Genomic DNA, 19,105 nt, shown 5'->3' with positions numbered 1-19,105 from the left:
TCGATGATGATAAGCAGAATTCTGCTTGCATGTGTGCTCAGTGATGTGTGCCGTGTAGACTTGTGCACTTAGTCTTCGCAGCAGACTCCAAGAGAGCCCCCAAAGACCACAAATCAGATAAGGATCAAAGGTGCCAGGCCAGGTTTATTGTTAAGTGAAATACAGTAATAGTTGTCGATAGACTCTACTGAACCGTTACACATTTGTACCCCATAACAATGAAATGGCTCAAAACAATGGAACACTTCCATTGCCCTCTTAGGTCATTTAAAGACTGTCCCCGAAGACACCACCTTATATACAGGTACAAACACATCACTGCTGATGAGTGAGGTTGCCACCCTCTGATGTTGCCAGGTTACCACCCTCGTGATCTGATTAGACCATCTCCATCCATCACGTATCAACCTCAACTTTTTCCTGAACCTGATTTGGTATCTGTGTGGAGTAAACATCCATCAAGTTGTTTCTTAGACCCTTTCCCTGACCCTGAGTTGGTATTTATGAGGAGTGGGTACCATAGCTTTTTTTTTTTCCAATGAATTGTGTGTTTACAACTCATAAGTCCCTATTACCAATTAGTGTCAGCCCTGTTCATGCCAAGATCTGTGAGCAAGGGGTATGCTTTTGCTCACAGCTTAGCTTTGCTTTATGTTCGCCATGTTTTGTCCATTGTTAGCTAGGCCTCAGATCAGGCTGTGCTATATGGACTTGTGTCTCATGTCCTCAACTTACTACAAGAAGCATTAGAAATAATTTGAATTTGAATTGAATCCCATCAAAAATGTACAGTGGTAGGGAATTCTTTCTCTGCAGCAAGCTTAAGGAAAGTCGAATCAAGGTGAGAGCGCAAATGTCTGGCCACAAGCAATAGTATCACAGTTCAATTACAATGAATGACGTAACAGAAATTATCCTTAAATGTCTATACTTCTATAATTATTGTTTTTCCTGGCACACTGGAAAATGCTTGTCTTTTAAAGTTTAATAGTACTTCAGTAACATTATTTCAGTCTATAATATCTACTGTTCAGGACCCAGGCCTTGGGATAGAGTGCACTGTACTGCCATGCACGAGACCAGAATAGAATTCTTGTTCCTGAGGCTGTCTTGAGGAAGGAAGAGCTTTGCAGTGCCATGCCATACGGGTGCTATGAGATGGAGTTTGTCTGTTTCCTGGGCCAGGGAGTGCCTGCTTTGCTATATTACAGAGAAATATGTTCTCCAAGGCCAAAAGTGAAGAGAACTACAGGCAGTATTATTTGCTAGTGTGTTGAATTCATAATTTTACTCAGTAACTCCTACCAGGTATATAGAATTTTAATTCTTTGAAAGAGACGTCCCTGCAGATGCTCCACAGTAAGCATAGGTGTATCCCAGCACCTCAGAGCAGATTTTTGATAGCATTGCGTTGGGGCTGCACGCGCAGGCTCCCCTGGTACCATCATGCATGTGTGGCCACCCTCCCTTCAGTTCCTTTTTACCGTCCCCAACTTCAGATGGACCTCCGCAGTGCTCCTCGTTCCTCAGCTGTTCTGAAGATAATTAGACTAGTTTGTTCCAAGTTCTCCTCCCTAGTAGTAGATGACTCCAGTCATCTGAAGAAATAGGCTGTGCACACGAAAGCTCATGATACCATCTGTGTGTTTTGTTAGTCTATAAAGTGCTATCAGATCTTTTGTTGTTTAAATTTATCCTGTACAGACTTAACTCGGCTACCCCCTGAAGCTTCCCTAGCAATTGCTAGCGATGGTGGTGGTGGTGGGGGGGGGGACCCCGTCCACCTCAGCAGGCTCCCGTGGTCACTCAACAATATTGCTGTGAGATGGGCTCACACGGCTTCAAACGCTCTGCATACTGCAACGACGCTATGCCAGCCTCAGACGCCCATGACAAGTGTGTTAAGTGCCTCAGGCACTCACACTCCCAACGGGACTGCCCACACTGTGCCAAATTAAAAGCGCAGACATGGAGGGACAGAGACCTCTGCTTGAAAATGATTTTAACAGCGAAGGGTAAACACCCTTCCTCAGATCCTGGCTCCAGGCAGACCGCCAAAGTCAAAGGGGATAAACCACCCAAGTCCCCAAAGACATGGGCCACCTCACTTCTGCAACACCCGTGCTCTCCAAAATGGTGCTCAATTGAGAGGCAGTTGGTTAACTCTGAGAAGCTGTACCTCAGCAACTATGCTAGACGGGGTACTTCAGGCATGCCCCAACTTCATCATAAAAGTGCCACACCGGGCCCCAACCAGAGGTGACAGGCCATACTGTGCCTGCCTCACAAAGCTCGGCACTGAGTATGGCACCAACTAGCACTGCGTCGAGTGCAGTGGTGCTCCAAGCGGTTACCACGGCACTGCAGCAGCAGCTAACAGGGCAGCTGCACGGCACCACCCCTTCCTCTTTGCTGCCCATAACTACCCACGCTGTGTGCTCTGTTCCTCGCGCTGCAGGCGCTATCATCTTCAGCTTTGTCTACACTGCAGGGCTTTTGTGCAAAAAGCCTTTTGGGGAAGAGATCTTCCGCAAAAACTTCTTGTGCAAAAGCGCGTCCACACTGCGTGGACACTCTCGTGGAAGAAAGTTCTGATGGCCATTCACAGAATGGCCATCAGAGCACCTGTGCTTTTCTGTGATAGGCTCTTTTCACGCAAGAAACCCCTGTTGAGCGCCCCCACACACCTTTCCGCACAAGAACTCTTGCACAAAAAGGAGTTATGCCTCATAGAAGGAGGTATACCTACACTGCAAAAAGCCCTCTGTTCTGTCGATTGACTGAAGATTTTCTTGCGCAAAAACGCGCTTGAGGTGTGGAAGCTTCACAGGTTTTTGTGCAAAAATGTCTGGTTTTGCGCAAAAACCCTGTAGGCTAGACATAGCCTTCTATAGCAATAGACTTTTTGGCACCTTGCACTCCTACCGTTAGCTACAGGGAGCACAGATACTTGGTGATCTCTTCTTCCCTAAATTCTCCATTTTTGAGTGCTGACAAATAACCTCACTTACTATCCAATTACACAGCATCACCCTCTCCCCATCAACTGAGGGGGATGATGACTTAGCAGTTTTCTCACTGCAGCTTTCTCCATGTACAAAGGCTTCAGGACTGTCGTTTAATTCTGGCCATCCCGACTTCACAAGAGCAGCCATGGCTCCCCGGACATCATATCCCTGGATGCCACTGTTGGCTGATTCACCCGGATGTGGAGGAACCTCTCCTGGAGGCCTGTGGGCGACCAGTCTGCCCCACTACACACCCGCTTAAAATAGTCCCCAAGTCAATAGTCCCCTTAGTCCAGCTCTTGGCCTTCCGTCAGGTCAGGGCGAGAGGCAAACAGTTCAGGTGACCAGCCATGCTTCAGGTCCAGGCCACAATAAAGAGGCTGATGCTGTCCCAAGGCCCTGGTAGAGCTGGCAACCAAAACAGAAGGCCCTGGCCCTATAATAACATTTAACATTCCTGTGGTGGGAAGAACACCTCAGCAGTCCAGCACTCTGGCATTTAATTTCAAAAAGGGGAATTACACAAAAATTAGGAGGCTAGTTAAACAGAAATTAAAAGGCACAATGACTAGAGCCAAATCCCTGCAAGCTGTATGGAAACTTTTTAAAGACACCATAATAGAGGCCCAACTTAAATGTATACCCCAAATTAAAAAACATAGCAAGAGAAAGAGTCACCATGGTTTAACCACCATGTAAAAGAAGCAGTGATGGACAAAACGGTATCTTTTAAGAAGTGGAAGTCCAATTCTAGTGAGATAAATAGAAAGGAACATAAACACTGTCAAATTAAGTGTAAAAATGTAATAAGAAAAGCAAAAAAAGATTTTGCGGAACTGCTAGCCAAAAACTCAAAGAAATAACAAAATGTTTTTTAAGTACATTAGAAGCAGGAAGCCTGCTAAAAAACCAGTGGGTCCCCTAGACGATGGAGATATAAAAGGAGCAATCAAGGACAATAAAGCCATTGCAGATAAACTAAATGATTTCTTTGCTTCAGTCTTCATGGCTGAGGACGTTAGGGAGATTCCCAAATCTGCTCCGTCCTTTGTGGGTGATGAATCTGAGGAACTGTCCCGGATTGAAATGTCATTAGAGGAGGTTTTGGAACAATAGAAAAACTTAATGTTAACAAATCTCCGGGACCGGATGGCATTCATTCAAGGGTTCTAAAAGAACTCAAATGGGAAATTGCTGAGCTATTATCTGTGGTTTGTTACCTATCTTTTAAATCGGCTTCCGTACCTAATGACTGGAAGGTAGCCAACGTGACTCCAATATTTAAAAAGGGCTCTCGAGGCGATCCTGGCAATTACAGACTGGTAAGTCTAACTTCAGTACCGGGCAAATTAGTTGAAACAATAGTAAAGAATAAAATTGTGAGGCATATAGAAGAACATAATTTGTTGGACAAAAGTCAACATGGTTTCTGTAAAGGGAAATCATGACTTACTAATCTATTAGGCTACGTCTAGACTGGCATGATTTTCCACAAATGCTTTTAATAGAAAAGTTTTCCGTTAAAAGCATTTGCGGAAAAGAGTGTCTAGATTGGCACAGATGCTTTTCCGCAAAAGCTCCTTTTGCGGAAGAGCATCCGTGCCAATCTAGACGCGGTTTTGCGCAAGAAAGCCCCGATCGCCATTTTCGCGATCGGGGCTTTTTTTGTGCAAAACAAATCTGAGCTGTCTACACTGGCCCTTTTGCGCAAAAGGACTTTTGCCCAAACGGGAGCAGCATAGTATTTCCGCAAGAAGCACTGATTTCTTACATGAGATCGTCAGTGTTCTTGCGGAAATTCAAGCGGCCAGTGTAGACAGCTAGCAAATTTTTCCACAAAAGCAGCTGCTTTTGCAGAAAAACTTGCTAGTCTAGACACAGGCTTAGAGTTCTTTGAACGGGTTAAAGAATAAAATTGTGACGCATGTAGAAGAACATAATTTGTTGGACAAAAGTCAACATGGTTTCTGTAAAGGGAAATCCTGTCTTACTAATCTATTAGAGTTCTTTGAAGGGGTTAAAAAACATGCGGACAAGGGGGATCCAGTAGATATAGTATACTTGGATTTTCAGAAAGCCTTGGACAAGGTCCCTCACCAAAGGCTCTTGTGTAAATTACATGGCCATGGGATAAGAGGGAAGGTCCTTTCTTGGATTGAGAACTGGTTGAAAGACAGGAAACAAAGGGAAGGAATAAATGGTAAATTTTCAGAATGGAGAGGGGTAACTAGTGGTGTCCCCCAAGGGTCAGTCCTGGGACCAATCCTTTTCAACTTATTCATAAATGTTCTGGAGAAAGCGGTAAGCAGTGAGGTGGATGATACCAAACTTTAAGATAGTCAAAACAGAAGCAGACTGTAAGGGACTCCCAAAAGATCTCACCAAACTGAGTGATTGGGCAACAAAATGACAAATGAAATTTAATGTGGATAAGTGTAAAGTAATGCACATCGGGGAAAAATAACCCCAACTATATGTACAGTATGATGGGGGCTAATTTGGCTATGACAAATCAGGAAAGAGATCTTGGCGTTATCGTGGATAGTTCTCTGAAAACTTCCACACAGTGTGCAGCGGTGGTCAAAAAGGCAAATAGGATGCTAGGAATTATTAAGAAAGGGATAGAAAATAAGACACAGAATATCTTACTCCCCCTGTATAAAACTATGGTACGCCCACTTCTTGAATACTGGGTATAGATGTGGTCTTCTCACCTCAAAAGAGATATTTTGGCCTTGGAAAGGGTTCAGAAAAGGGCAACTAAAATGATTAGGGGTTTGGAACAGGCCCCATATGAAGAGAGGTTAAAGCGACTGGGTTAAAGCGACACTTTTCAGTTTAGAAAAGAGGAGACTGAGGGGGGATATGATAGAGTTATATAAAATCATGAGTGGTGTGGAGAGGGTGGATAAAGAAAAGTTATTTATTAGTTCCCATAATAGAAGAACTAGAGGACACCAAATGAAATTAATGGGGAACAGGTTTAAAACTAATAAAAGAAAGTTCTTCACACAGCATGTAGTCAACCTGTGGAACTCCTTGCCAGAGGAGGCTGTGAAGGCTAGGACTATAACAGAGTTTAAAGAGAAGCTAGATAATTTCATAGAGGTTAGGTCCATAAAAGGCTAGTAGCCAGGGGATAGAAATGGTGTCCCTGGCCTCTGTTCGTCAGAGGCTGGAAAAGGAGGGCAGGAGACAAATCACTTGATCATTGTCTTCGGTCCACCCTCTCTAGGGCATCTAGCAATTATGCTACTGCCTTACTTGACCCTTTTATACAAGCTTGTCAGCTTCTATTATATGGGTGCATACTAATCACTGGCTGTAGATTTCCAGGATTTCCCAACAGCAGGGAGAAAATTGCCTGCTGGTCAAAACTGGAGAAGACAGTAATGAACTTCCAAGGACCTAACCAAAAGAAGTAAATGGCCAAACAATGGCAGATGAATTTGTCAGTATTAAATCTTAAAGATGCACATTGGATGGAATAATTCAAACTACGCATACACCTTACTAGGTTCAAACATAATGGAAATAACCTGGAAGAAAGCAACATTGTGAGTATTCTCAGTGAACACCTTTATCCAATGTGCAGGTTAAAAAAAAAAGTTAGTATGCGCAAGGAATGGAATGAAAAATAATACTAAAAATATACAGAATTATAAGTGTAGGACTGTAAGAGACCTCCAAAGGTCATTTAACTCAGTCCCCTACACTCAAGATTGGACTAAATAATTAGACCATTCCTGACAGGCATTTGTCTAACCTGCTCTTAAAAACTCTAATGAAAGGGATTCCATGACCTCCTTAGGCATTTTATTCCAGTTCGTAACTACCCTGACAGGAAGTTTTTCCTAATGTCCAACCAAAACCTGCATTGATTCAATTTAAGACTATGGCTTCTTGTCCTAGCCTCAGAGATTAAGAACAACACATTTTCGCCCTCCTTGTTGTAACCATCTTTTCTGTACTTGAAAACTTTTATACTCTCTCTGTTGCTCTCCTCTAGACTTCTTCCATTTTATCCATATCTTTCGAGAAATTTGGCACCCAGTACTGGACACAACACTCCAGCTGAAGTCTTATCAGCACGGAATACAGAGGAGGAATTATATGTTCTTGCTGCCATTTTTATGCAACTTTTTAAGCTGACAGACATCCCTATTTTAATCTTGTGATTATTATTTTCCCAAACATTATTTTATTTGTAGTTTTGTGGAATGATCAAGATGACTTCTAAACTTCAGAGTGTTGTTTTCTAGGAATGGATGCCTTGAGTTGCAAAACCCAAGGGGGAACACATGAGAACAAGGGGAAAATGGAGAAATACTGTTTGTATGATGCTTTGATAATATGAGAAGTAATAGAGAGGTAGCCGTGTTAATCTGATCTTGGTAAAACAAAAGGAAAAAATATGTAGCAAAAGGGAAAAAAATGTAAAAGGAATATGATGATAATATGAGAGTTAATCGAAAAGACTTAACTGAGTGCCTGAACGAGACATAGCATAGCAGTAAATGGTTGAATGCTACATGCAGAATGTGGTTGCCCCATCTCAAAAAAGATAACTTGACACTGGAAAATGTTCAGAAAAGGGCAACAAAAATGATTAGTGATATGGAACAGCTTCCATATGAAGAGAGATTAATAAAGCTGGAATTTTTCAGCTTGAAAAAGAGATGATTAAGGGGGGGACACAATAGAGGTCTATAAAATCATGACTGGTGTGGATAAAGTGAATAAAGAAGAGTTTTTTCTATAACACAAGAACTTGGGGTTCTTGAAGGAGTGTCCCCATGGGTGCTCCACCTTCAGGAACGTCAGCACCGCTGCACTCTAAATTGGAGATTTGTAATAGCAGTGCCCCATGGCCGGCTGAACGCATGGAGCACTGGCACATGCAATCTGAAGCGGCTACTGCGCACGTGCAGCCAGCTGCCTCCAGTTTCTTCTCAGCCGCCGTCCTCTACTATAGATAGTTTTAGTGTTTTCATAGCAATTTAGATGGTTATTACCTCAGCTTAGTTACTAAATAGTTACGCCTTAAGTTTCCTTTTATTTACAATTTTTTTTCTTCTTATTCCGTTACTTATTAGGATTAGCTATTTAGATTAGTCTCTTTCTGTAGACAGTGCAGTTCTATTAAAACTTCTGCTCCCTGTGATATGCCTGGTTGACCTGGCTCCAAGAAGTGTACGGGCTACAGGCTATCTTTTTTTTAATCTGTGATGGACACGACCAGTGTGTCCTTTGCCTTTGGGAAGAGCACCCCACAGAGCATTGTCAAAAATTAACAATGCATACCAGGAAGCTACAAGTAAAAATGATCCAGCTTGAGAAAAAAGCTTGGTTGGGCTCTGACCCTGAGCAGAGTACTCCCCCACGTAGGTGGGGTCAGAGAAAGTGGTTCCACCTGAAACAAGCCCAAAGGACAAGGGCAATAGCTACCCCAAAAAGAGATCCTACTTCTCCTCTGGGCCTGACTCTCCCATGAAGAAACGTTCTCTCCATAAGAATGCTGCACCCCCCCATTCCAGCACAAAAGGGGTCGATCAAGCAGCCTGTAAGCGGGGCCGGTAGTGCTAAGAGCTGTGACCCTAATTATAGAGAGAAAGAGCATACCTCCACTACGGTGCCCACAGAGGCAAAGTGCGAAGCCTCCTTGCCGGCACCGGCAAAAATGGCTCTGGCATTGGCTGCAGCCCACCATAAACGGCGCAGCTAAACGAGCACTGCACCTCAGGCAGTGGCGACGGCCATACATAAGAGACAGCCAGCACCGCAAACAACCCCACTGCACACACCACGTACATGGCACAGCTCTTAATACTACCCCCTCCCCCCCTCACTGGTAACACATTTTACAATGGCGGCAGAGCTATCTGTCAGTGCAGTGCCAGATACTCCTTTTTGGTACTGATGGCACGCCTAATACTTCAAGATACAGTTTTTCCTCCACACCTGTCACTTCAACAGCCGATCAGTGTTTAGTGATCATGATGAGGAAGTGTCTAACAGATCACACCGAAACACTCTTCACCCAAAGACCAGCAACAATTTCAGTACTGGCAACCTGTACAGTGGTTTTCTCCTCTGCTTCCTCCCAACTGCCCATATTGTGACCCATAGGCAGCATACAGAACACAGCAGGGGCAACAGCTGCCATCCCCGGCACCAAGGTCTCAGGCACCAACACTCCAATCTCCAGAACATTACAGCTCGAAAGTGGAAGATCAGGAGGTGGACATTACCGGGGATAAGCACGCATCTCGCTCTCCCCTACTAGTATACACCTCATTCTCGCTCCCTGATGATACAATCATGCCCCCACCACCAATCAGTGGGGATGATTTTAGGTCGTTTCAAGACCTTTTTAAGAAAGTCACTGCCTAAGATGCCTTAGACAGCATAAACTGACAAATATCCTGAACACACATCCCCATGTAAAATTGGCAATCCCCATGAATGAGGCGCTTATGGACCCTGCTAAAAATATCTGACAGACACTTTCCACAAGCACACCGACCTCCAAGAGGGTCCATAAGAAATACTATGTTGCCCCTAAAGAAGCAGAATTCCTGTTCTCCCACCCTGAATCAAACTCACTGGTGCTTGAAGCAGTCCACCAGAGAGGGAAGCAGCAAGGCCACTCGTACCATCCCATATGACAGGGATGGGAAGAGGTTGGACACAATGGGGAGAAAATTATATTAGCGAGTCTTCAACTCAGAATAGCTAACTACATGGCATTACTGGCAAAATATACCCACCAGATCTTTAACCATCCTTTATTGAAACACATGCTTACACTTTCTCACCTTGATACAAAAACAGAGCCATCCAACTCCTCATTGATAATGTCACCACAATGTACTAGATCAGACAGGGAGGAGCATGCTCCTACCAACTATGCTGAGAAATGGTCCAACTGTGAGAATGGTGCATCCCACACAACATATACCTAATTGACACTTATCTCCCAGGCAAGGAAAACATACTTGCTGGCGCTTTGAGCAGGCAATTTCTGTAGCATCACGAATGGGAATTAAACTGATTAGTGCTAACCTACCCACTCAAGATGTGGTGGTGCCCGAAAATAGACATATTTACTACACATGAGAACGTTCACTGTCCACAATACTCTTCCAGAGCAGGCATACGTCCCCACTCCCTAGGATATACTTTCAGCATTCAATGGATAGCCCCCCTATCATATGCATTTTACCCTTTTCCTCTAATACAAAGGGCCAGGGTAATATTTGTAGCACCCATCTGGCTCAGACTAACATGGTACCCATACCTCCTACAAATGAGCATTTGACCACCACATTGATTTCCACCAATACGCTCCCTATTTACACAGTGCAAGGGACAGATACCACATCCAACAGTCCACACGCTACACCTCCAGGCATGGATGCTTGTTAGCTAAACAATATGGAAAGCTCCTTTCCAGATTCCATACTGCTAATCCTGACAAATTCCAGGATACCTACAATGAGGAAGCAAAATGCAGGACAATGTAGCACTTTAAAGACTAACAAGATGGTTTATTAGATGATGAGCTTTCGTGGGCCAGACCCACTTCCTCAGATCAAATAGTGGAAGAAAGTAGTCACAACCATATATACCAAAGGATACAATTAAAAAAAAGGAACAAATATGAAAAGGACAAATCACATTGCAGAACAGAAGGGGGATGCGGGGGGGGAGGAAGGAAGGTAAGTGTCTGTGAATTGCTGATATTAAAGGTAGGGAGAGTGGGATGTTTGTGAGTTAATGGTATTACAGGTGATAATTGGGGAAACTGTCTTGGTAATGGGTGAGAAAGTTCAAAGTCTTGTTAAGTCCTTGTTGGCAAGTGTCGAATTTTAACATGAATGACAGTTCAGAGGATTCCCTTTCAAGTGCAGATGTAAAAGGTCTTTGTAGCAGAATGCAGGTGGCTAAGTCATTTAGAGAGTGTCCTTTCTGGTTAAAGTGGCAAGAAACTGTTTTCTCTTTGTGATCTTGTCTGATATCTGTTTTGTGGGCATTGATCCTTTGGCAAAGTGTCTGAGATGTTTGTCCAATGTACATAGCAGACGGACACTTTCGGCACATGATAGCATAGATTATATTTCTGGATGCGCAGGAATATGTGTTCTTGATCTTATAACTCACTTGGTTAGGTCCAATAATGGTATCAGCAGAATGAATATGTGGACAAAGCTGGCAACGGGGTTTGTTGCAAGGGAAGGTACCAGGGTTGGTATTAGTGTGGTATGTCCTGTGGTGGTTGGTAAGAATCATCTTGAGGTTAGGTGGTTGTCTATAGGAGACTATGGGTCTGTCTCCCAGAGCCTCTTTGAGTATGGTATCCTGTTCCAATATAGGCTGTAGTTTATTCGACACTTGCCAACAAGGACTTAACAAGACTTTGAACTTTCTCACCCATTACCAAGACAGTTTCCCCAATTATCACCTGTAATACCATTAACTCACAAACATCCCACTCTCCCTACCTTTAATATCAGCAATTCACAGACACTTACCTTCCTTCCTCCCCCTTCCCACCCCCCCGCATCCCCCTTCTGTTCTGCAATGTGATTTGTCCTTTTCATATTTGTTCATTTTTTTTAATTGTATCCTTTGGTATATATGGTTGTGACTACTTTCTTCCACTATTTGATCTGAGGAAGTGGGTCTGGCCCACGAAAGCTCATCATCTAATAAACCATCTTGTTAGTCTTTAAAGTGCTACATTGTCCTGCATTTTGCTTCAACTACCCCAGACTAACACGGCTACATTTCTATCACTATTCTACAATGAGGAAGACACACATCTAGAAGCATTTCACCACATGGTGTGAGACATACTCCTATGAACCCTCCCATACAGGAGTCTCGCAAATTCTACAATACCTACTACTAGACCTACATAATGCAGCTCTCTCCTTGAGTTCCATCAGAGTTCATCTTGCTTCTATATCGGCCCTCCATACCTGCATACAGGGATATTCTGTCTTCACTTTGCTTTATTGGGGGGGGCTACATAACATGTTTCCTCCATGTAAGGACCCAGTTCCAGCATGGGACTTGAACCTCATGCTAAAAGTTGTCTCAGGCAACCCCTTAGCCACATGTTTATTGTTACATTTGTCCATGAAAGTGGCCTTCCTCATAGCAATTACTTCTGCTAGACATGTTGGTAAAATAGTAGCCTTAATGGCGACCTCCCCCATACACAATAGTCCATGAGGACAAAGTGGTATTGCGGACCCATCCCAAATTCCTTCCCAAAGTACTTACCTTATTCCACTGCAGTGAACCCATATACTTACCAATCTTCCCAAAGCCGCACGAGGACAACAAAAAGGCGACACTCCATACTTTGGATGTCTGCAGGGCACTCTCCTTTTACCTGCAGTGTACAAACCCTTTTCGCAAAACACTGTGACTAGTCATTTAATCCACGGAGAGATCACAAGGGTTCCCTATATCAAAACAAAGAATGTCAAAATGGGTATCTAGGTACATCCACCTAGCGTACACCATAAAAAGGAGAGAACCTCAACTGTATGTCAGGGCCTACTCCATAAGGGCTATGGCAGCTACTACTGCATTCCTCCATGGTATACCCACAGAATACATCTGCAAGGTGGCCACATGGGTGTCCGCACACACCTTCATGCAGCATTATGTGATCCAAACATTTACAGATGCAGAGACAAGATTTGGCCACATGATACTATTGGTCATAGACTCGCACCTGCCAAAGCTCCCTCCTCCATCTACATGGAGACACACCTTGAAGAAGCCGGGAAGGTTACTCACCAGGTGCAGTAACTAGAGTTCTTTGAGAAGGTAGTCCCTGTGAGTGCTCCACCACCCACCCTTCTCCCCTCTGCTTCGGACTCCAGCAAGTCTAGCTCAGAGAAGGAACTGAGGATGCAGCTGGCTGGGTGTGCGCAGTAACTGCTCCTGATTGCATGTGCCAGGGCTGCACGCGCGCAGCCGGGCACTGCTGTATAAAACTATGGTACACCCACATCTTGAGTACTGTGTACAGATGTGGTCTCCTCACCTCAAAAAAGATATTATGGCCTTGGAAAGGATTCAGAAAAGGGCAACTAAAATGATTAGAGATTTGGAACAGGTCCCATATGGGGAGAGGCTAAAACGACTGGGACTTTTCAGTTTGGAAAAGAGGAGACTGAGGGGTGATATGACAGAGGTATATAAAATCATGAGTGGTATGGATAGGGTGAAGAAAGAAAAGTTATTCACTAATTGGACATATGGTGTCCTCTAGTCCATAATATAAGGACTAGAGGACACCAAATGAAATTAATGGGTAGCAGGTTTAAAACTAATAAAAGAAAGTTCTTCACACAGCGTGTAGTCAACCTGTGGAACTCCTTGCCAGAGGAGGCTGTGAAGGCTAGAACTATAACAGAGTTTAAAGAGAAGCTAGATAAATTCATGGAGGTTAAGTCCATAAAAGGCTGTTAGCCAGGGGTTAGGAACGGTGTCCCCGGCCTCCTGTTTGTCAGAGGCTGGAGATGGATGGCACAAGACAAATCTCTTGATCATTGTCTTTGGTCCATCCCCTCTGGAGCACCTGGCACTGGCCACTGTCGGCAGACAGGCTACTGGGATAGATGGACCTTTGGTCTGACCAGTACGGCTGTTCTTATGTTTTTATGCTATATCAGAGCGCAGCGGCACCGATGCATCTGAGGGTGGAATGCCCACAGGGACAAAGACCTCAAAGAACTCCATTTACTGCACCTGGTGAGTAACCTCCCCTTACCAAGTGGCATTAATAGGTAGCCATTTTAAAACAAAGAAAGGGAAGTGGAACTCCTTGCCAGAGGATGTTGTGAAATCCAAGACTACAACAGGGTTCAAAAAAAAAAGAGCTGGCTAAATTCATCAAGGATAGTTTCATCAATGAAACTATCAATGGCTGTTAGTGAGGATGGGCAGGAATGGTGCTCCTAGCCTCTGTTTATCAGACAGTAGGAATGGGTGATGGGGTGGATCACTTGAGTACTTGCTCTGTTCATTCCCTCGGGGGCACCTGGCACTGGCCACTATGGCTATGTCTAGACTGCAAGCCTCTTTCGAAAGAGGCTCTTTCGAAAGATACTTTCAAAAGAGCCTCTTTCGAAAGAGAGCGTCTAGACTGCACGCGGAACTTTCGAAAGAGCAAGCCGCTTTTTCGAAAGAAAGCACCCAGTGAGTCTGGATGCTCTCTTTTGAAGAAGCCCTATTTACATTCAAGAACGCCTTCTTTCGAAAGAAGCACTTTCGAAAGAAGGCGTTCTTCCTCGTGAAATGAGGTTTACCGCTGTCGAAAGAAAAGCCACGTTCTTTCGATTTAATTTCGAAAGAACGTGGCTGCAGTCTAGACGCAGGTGAAGTTTTTTCGGAAAAAGGCTACTTTTCCCGAAAAAAACCCTGAGTCTGGACACAGCCTATTAGAAGACAGGATACTGTGCTAGATGGTCCTTTGATCTGACCCAGAATGGCTGTTTAAGGTTTCATTCACCCTTTTGGTGATATTGTCTTCTCACCTTGGTATGTAACGACTTAGACTAACAAAAAGCTTGGTGTTTGAGAAGTTATTCCCAGACTTAACTCAAGAATCCAGTGTAAAAAGTTGGTGGAAGTAAAGTGAGCATTGAAACAGTGGGGATGGGAGATTTGCTAAAGTGAATGGCAGGGATTAGTTTGGAATTATAAATTCAACGCTGGTTGAAATTCAGTCTTTTCATGTAAATTTATTCCTGTCTAGAAGTAGTGAAACAGCTGGGGCTTTAATGGAGAAAGATCAAGTGGAATTGCCATTATTCTCTTGCTTGAAAAGTTGGTTCTGCTGCTGAAATGTGGGGCTGGAAAGATATCCTTTCTTAGGTTCCTTTATTTCCCAGGCCAACTGTGGCAGCCTTTTTAATTAGCATCTCTGTACATGGCTTTGTTTCCAGTTATCATATGCATTGTGAAGTGCTTTTTGGTATTTCAACATCATTTCTCTGATTTGCACAATTTAGCACACTAATAAATGTAATCCAAAAATATAGATGTATCGAGTAGTTGCCATGGTAATTGGGACCATGGCAACTAAGGTCTAGCTTTACAATGAATTTGATGAAGAGATTTTTTTTTTTAAATCAACAAACTAACTAACTTTTTGCAAATGTTTCAGGAAAAATTCTGAATTTTAACTCTGTAGGGTCTATAGGTCCAATGGGAATTAGTTTATGAACGTTTCTTGAAAGATAAAAGGAAATATTGTGGTACTGCATATTTAAAACTGTTCTATGTGTGCTGGCAGGCTATTCAATGCAAGACCTAGGGCTAAGCGGGAAATTAATTTGTCACCTAGGACTTCATTGTGCTGTGAAATTTTAGTACAGAGCTTTGTCTGGATAGCTAAGTCTTATTTAAAAGCCTTTCTGCACTGCAATGATGATTTCTAGTGTAGACTGCACGGCTATGTCCTGGGATGAGGTTTACCTGGGTGGTCGACAAATACCTTTGATGTCGACACCCGCGCATCCAGACTATCGCGCTGAGCCGACAAACAGCTGATGAGCTGTTTGTTGGCTCAGCGCGGCAGCCATGTAAATTTAAATGAAACGTCGATTATTTAAATCGCCGCTTCATTTTACTATGTCTGGTAGCCTAATCTACATGTAGTATAGACGTACCCTAGATTGCATCCCTTTTTCGGAAAAGGGATGCAAATTAGACGTATCGCAATTGCTATTGAAGCGGGGATTTAAATCTCCCCCGCTTCGTTAGCATAAAAATGGCTGCCGCTTTTTTTCGGCATGGAGCTTTGCCGGAAAAAAGCGCCTGTCTAGACGCGGATCTTTCGGAAAATAAAGCCTTTTCCGAAAGATCCCTTATCCCTTATTTTAAGAGGCCCACATGTCTCGTTCAAATACAAGAAAAGAAGCCCAATCCTTTCTGTTTCTTTGCATTTTTAATTGTATTGATTCTCTTTGGACTGACCTTCAGTGCATGAGCTTTCCCCTTCTGATTGTTTCATTCCACTAGAGGAGCCAGTACAGAATGACTGTCCTTAAATTGAGGGATAAGAATGAATTACTAGTTGACAAAATTTTGTGCTTAGGAGAACTCTTTGCTCTCTGGGAGAAAATAAAGAAATCCCAAAGTAGTATTGGAAGGAGAGTTTATCTGACTCATGACTACTGAAAAGAACCTCAGTGTTCAGGCTCAGATGCAGTGAATGATCATAAACCCTGCTTTCTCTTTGGATTGGCTGGTTCTGGGATTATACAGGCTGTCTGAGATCTGATGTTCTGGGCCACCTGCATGGGAACACTTTTGAGCAGTAGTTTTCAAACTTTTTTCTCATGACCCAGTTGCAAAAAAATTGTTGATGCCTGCAACCCAATGTAATTTGACTAAAGTTTTGGCTCTGGAATGGGAATGAAGATGAGAGCTTTGGTGTGTAGGAGGGGGCTCTGGCTTTGGGGATGGTCAGGGCTGGGGGCTTACCTTCAGCAGCTCCGAGTCAGTGGTGCCACAGGAGTGGTAAGGCAAGCTTCCTGCCTCTGCTGGTACCGCAGACCATGCTGTGCCCCTAAAGTAGCCAGCAACAGGTTCCCAATTAATAGGAATGCGGAGCTAGTGCTTAGGGCAGGAGCATTTCATGGAGTCCTGTGCACTCTCCTCCCTCCCCACTCCTTACCTAGGAACTGGGCCTGCTGCCAGCTGCTTCTGGGACACAGCATAATCTGTGGTGTCAGGACAGATAGGTAGCCTACTTTAGCACTGCCACCTGATCACCCTGCAGCAGTGAGACCCAGTGCCTGACATTCTGTGACCCAGTGTTGGGTCGCGACTCAGAGTTTGAAAATCACTGCTCTTAGGGATCAGAGAATTCTGTGGCTGAGTTGGGGCCCTTTTGGAGGGGGCTATTTTTCAGGCATTAGATGAGTAGCTCAGGACATTGGGCTTTTCTGAGAGACCATCAGGTAATTGGATTGCTGCTTGGAACTTTGGTTATTGTCACAAATGGTTAGACTTTTAGGGAAGAAAGGATAGGAAAAAATTCTTTGAGCATTTGTCCCTCTGTGTATTCCACTTCTGATTCTGTATGCATCCAAAACTGGAAGATTTTTGCTTACAGTCTGACCTGCAAACGTGACCCATCTACCTTTAATGCTCCCTAGAGCGGGTATACAGTGCTGGAAAATTGCCTTTTCAGTTCCTTCTCACTGCCCTGGCCCTGAGATGATGAGCTCATATCCATATCTAGCTGATCAGTTGGCTCTTATTGTTTTATATACTTGGTTTTTTTAGCTTAGTTTAAAGTTCTTTAATGTACTTAATTTTAGGTAGGGATTTTGAACCCTGAAATTTAGCCCCGTTTCCCCCCCCCCTCCCCCCCAACTCCCTGGGGTCTAAGACAGTATATCCAGTTCCTTGGATTCAAGAATGATGTGGTCTGTCTGAGACTGTTTCTTCTCAGCAATGACTGTCATACTGCCTCAGAGAGACTCCTTACACATGCTGGGGCAAGGGTCCACCTGAAAATATTCCTCATGGACAAAACTATGAGAGTGGAATTGTAGTTACATCCAAGGATTCACTCTGTACATCAGCTTCTGGCATCCAGAAGTTCCCCCACCAAGCTTAGCTTTGGACTCCTGCAGAGACCCTTCTCTCAAACACTTGAAGTGACTCCAGTAAGGAACAGGGAAAAGGCAAGAGAAGAGGATCTAAACTTCATCAAAAAACAAGATGGACAGAAAAAAGGACAGTTTCCTAGAGTTCAAAAATGTGTGGACATTGTCCGAGGGTGGCCCTGGCTAGCACTGCTAAGGAGCAGGTGCTAGGTCTTCAGCAGCTAAGCCAAGGAGGCTGATTGGTCCAGGTTCGTCTGCCCCCCCTGCTCTCCTCAGTCAGAGTGAGGAATTCAGCAGACTGTGCTCTTTTCCCTTGCTCCCTAAGGGAAACAGACAGCAATATCCCTGTACAACAGGGGTTGGCAACCTCTGGCATCCATGTCACAAGCGGCACGTGAGTGGATTTCCCGTGGCACACTGGACAAGAGCTCAGCCCCACCCCTCCCTGCAGCTCGTGCTACAGCTCCAGCCTCAACTTATGAACAGGAGGAAAAAAGACAGCTCACCAATACCAGATTCTACAGGCCTCTCTCCTGTGACCCTACTAAGGAATACCAAAAAAACATGAAAAAGCTGCTCATGAAACTCCCTAATGCTACTCAGGACCAAATCTACAATAACACCCCTCCTAATCCACGACCAGGAACCTTCTATCTACTACCCAAAATACACAAACCTGGTAATCCTGGACGACCCATAATTTCCAGCATTGGCACACTCACCGCAGGATTATCTGGCTATATCGACTCCCTTCTCAGACTCTATGCCACCAACGCTCCCAGCTACCTCCGTGATACCACTGACTTCCTGAGGAAACTCCAAAACATCAATAATCTCCCTGAAAATACCATTCTGGCTACCATGGATGTAGAAGACCTCTACACCAATATTCCACACACAGACGGATTACAGGCCATCAGGAACACCATCCCCAATAACAACACTGCACACGTGATTACAGAGCTCTGCGGTTTTGTCCTCACCCACAACTACTTCCAGTTCAGAAACAATTTATATCTCCAAATCAGCAGCACAGCCATGGGCACACACATGGTACCACAATATGCCAACATTTTTATGGCTGTCCTTGAACAATTTCCTCAGCTCTTGCCCCCTAACACCACTTCTTTACTTACGCTACATTGATGACATCTTCATCATATGGACACATGGTAAAGAGACTCTTGAAGAATTCCACCAGGATTTCAACAACTTCCACCCCACTATCAACCTCAGCCTGGACCAGTCCACAAGGGAAATCCACTTCCTGGACACTACAGTAATGTTAAATAATGGACAATTTTCAACCACCCTATATTGTAAAACCGCAGACCGCTACACTTACCTTCATGCTTCCAGCTCCCATCCCAGACACATTTTTCAGTAAATTGTATACAGCCAAGCCCTACGATACGACTGGATTTGCTCCGACCCCACAGACCGAGACAA

General features: G+C 44.1%; 1 protein-coding gene across 1 annotated transcript in view; it reads left to right on the top strand.

Annotated features, from left to right (window-relative positions):
* The window catches only part of REEP2 (receptor accessory protein 2), a 106,929-nt gene that overhangs the window by 64,384 nt on the left and 23,440 nt on the right, over positions 1 to 19,105 (top strand). The window lies entirely within an intron of this gene.

The sequence above is a fragment of the Pelodiscus sinensis genome, chromosome 16, assembly GCF_052426305.1.
Source record: "Pelodiscus sinensis isolate ZL-2025 chromosome 16, ASM5242630v1, whole genome shotgun sequence".
Taxonomy (NCBI): Eukaryota; Metazoa; Chordata; order Testudines; family Trionychidae; genus Pelodiscus; species Pelodiscus sinensis.
The sequence above is the reverse complement of the archived record's forward strand: the minus strand, read 5'-3'. Positions and strand labels throughout refer to the sequence as shown.